This window comes from Pavona decussata, unplaced genomic scaffold (assembly GCF_977016875.1).
Source record: "Pavona decussata unplaced genomic scaffold, jaPavDecu1.1 SCAFFOLD_3654, whole genome shotgun sequence".
In the NCBI taxonomy this organism is placed as follows: Eukaryota; Metazoa; Cnidaria; class Anthozoa; order Scleractinia; family Agariciidae; genus Pavona; species Pavona decussata.
The window spans coordinates 10,001-12,841 of NW_028146465.1; the positions used below are offsets into that span (position 1 = coordinate 10,001).

Sequence of the window (2,841 nt, forward strand, 5' to 3'; positions counted from 1 at the left end):
CTATGTCTGGACCTGGTGAGTTTCCCCGTGTTGAGTCAAATTAAGCCGCAGGCTCCACTCCTGGTGGTGCCCTTCCGTCAATTCCTTTAAGTTTCAGCTTTGCAACCATACTTCCCCCGGAACCCAAAAACTTTGGTTTCCCATAAGGTGCCAAAGGGGTCATCCAATAACACCCTCTGATCCCTAGTTGGCATCGTTTATGGTTAGAACTAGGACGGTATCTGATCGTCTTCGATCCTCTAACTTTCGTTCTTGATTAATGAAAACACTCTTGGCAAATGCTTTCGCAGTAGTTCGTCTTTCGTAAATCCAAGAATTTCACCTCTGACAACGAAATACGAATGCCCCCAATTGTCTCTCTTAATCATTACTTCGGTTCCAGAAACCAACAAAATAGAACCAAAGTCCTATTCCATTATTCCATGCTTACGTATTCAAGCGCTGGCTTGCTTTGAACACTCTAATTTTTTCAAAGTAAACGTCGCAGATCCTGAGCACACTCAGTTAAGAGCACACCCAGTCTTTGCGAGGAAGAACAGCCCGGCCAGTAACATACCTTGCGGCAGACCGGCCGAGCCATCCCGAAATCCAACTACGAGCTTTTTAACTGCAACAACTTTAATATACGCTATTGGAGCTGGAATTACCGCGGGTGCTGGCACCAGACTTGTCCTCCAATGGATCCTCGTTAAAGGATTTAAGTTGTACTCATTCCAATTACAAGACTTGTAAAAGCCCTGTATTGTTATTTCTTGTCACTACCTCCCTGAGTCAGGATTGGGTAATTTGCGCGCCTGCTGCCTTCCTTGGATGTGGTAGCCGTTTCTCAGGCTCCCTCTCCGGAATCGAACCCTAATTCTCCGTCACCCGTTGCAACCATGGTAAGCCACTACCTTACCATCGACAGTTGATAGGGCAGAAATTTGAATGAAACATCGCCAGCGCAAGGCCGTGCGATTCGATCAGTTACTATGAATCACCAAATGACCGGGCAGAACCCGCATTGGTTTTAATCTAATAAATACATCCCTTCCAGAAGTCGGGACTTTTTCGCATGTATTAGCTCTAGAATTACTACGGTTATCCAAGTAGTAATGGTACAATCAAATAAACGATAACTGATTTAATGAGCCATTCGCAGTTTCACAGTACAAGTGCTTATACTTAGACATGCATGGCTTAATCTTTGAGACAAGCATATGACTACTGGCAGGATCAACCAGGTAACTATCCACCGCAGGGAACAGAAGTTCCTTGCTAAGCGGCCCCCCTCCGCAGAGGGAGAGCAAGCTTTCTTAGATTTTGCCTCCACGGGGGGAACCCGATGAGCCAAACGGACCACACGGTCCCTCGGTCAAGGGAAACCCCGTCTTGTTTGCCACGTCTTTCTCACAACTGGACCCGTGCACAGTTCAGGCATACCTGTCAGACTCGCCAAGCGAGCTGAAGGAAGGCAAGAAAAGTGCTTCTGCGAAGGAAAAATATCCTCCTGCTCTTTTGTCTCTATCATTAGCCAAAGGCTAGCGTACACAACTTCCATCTACACTCTGCCTGCCACTACAGTGACAATGCTTTCGGGCATCATCTTTTCCCTCCTTCGAAAGGAAAGCTACAAGCCCAACTTTCCTTGCCCGTTAGTCAATTCTGCCCTCTATTTCTCCGCCTTGCCGCCGTGGAACATAAGGGACAGGGTTTACTAGCCAGCTCCTCTCGGAACCTTTGCGACCAACCTGCCCACACTATAACCCCCAAACGCTAATAAGGAGACTGCATGATATGGTAGACAGAAAATAAAAACGCGAAAAAAATGAAATTTTGAAAATCGAACCCACAACCAGCCAAATCGTTTGTAAGTCATGCCAAATGACTGGTGACATCTTAAAAACCCATTGAAGCCACAACATCCCATAATTTCACGCTTTTAAAGATTTGTCACTATACGCACTGTAAGTACCTCACTAATTCTCACCTCAGATTTTACGGGAACATGTTCAAATTTTAACACGCCTCTCAGCACGACCAATTACATTAAAATTCATCGCAAAAGTCAGAATTCTCCAATTTTTGAAAAATTCACTATATTCACTGTAAGTACCTCGCTAGACAGTGGAGACCTCAGATTTTACGGGAACATGATCAACTTTCGACACACCTCTCAGCACGAGCAGTTACATAGAAATCCATCAGGAAAGTCGTGCTGTGAAGAGGTCTTTCGACTAAGAAAAATGGTGGTGTGAGGAGGAGTCACCTAAATCAGAGAAAAATACTCTTATAGGAGACTGCTACGAAAGACATTTCTGAGTCCACTGGCCCTAGTCCCCTAATAAGTGTATTTCTGTTTGTTTTAAGAAGGTCCTCCTGACATCACCAATCTTCTGTCTTCAATCCTAACCCCAACGTTAACCCTAACGCTAACCCTAACCCTACCTCCCTCAGGGGCAGTTCTATGGTTATGATCCCACGGTAGGCAGAAAAACTATCCCAATCTAGGTTTTCTTGTATGCTGACTCCATTTTAAATGCTTTTACTTGAGTCTGACAAAGGCAAAGCCAAATACTCACCCCTATATGGACGGGGAAGCAAAGTGCGGATTTTGGTAGGTCGGCATTTTCAATCAGGAATGTTGCCATTCGAAAGAGCGTCCAAAAAAACTTGGTTGGGACACATTTATTTTAGAAATTAGCGACCTAACCAGAAGTGCACTTTTTGGTGGGCCTACCCTACCCCCCTCAGGAGCAGTTCTATGGTTATAATACCACGGAAGGCACAAAACCTATCCCAAACTAGGTTTTCTTGTATGCTGATTCCATTTTCAATGTGTTTCCTTGACTCTGACGAAAG

The 2,841-nt window shown here is 44.9% G+C and overlaps 1 non-coding gene across 1 annotated transcript in view; it reads right to left on the reverse strand.

Moving 5' to 3' along the window:
• Nucleotides 1–1,226, reverse strand: part of LOC146446228 (small subunit ribosomal RNA) — a 1,801-nt gene extending 575 nt beyond the window's left edge. Inside the window, exon 1 of the ribosomal RNA XR_014862869.1 lies at nucleotides 1–1,226. This exon is cut by the window's left edge and continues 575 nt beyond it. This is a non-coding gene — a ribosomal RNA (small subunit ribosomal RNA).
• Nucleotides 1,227–2,841: the final 1,615 nt, after the last annotated feature.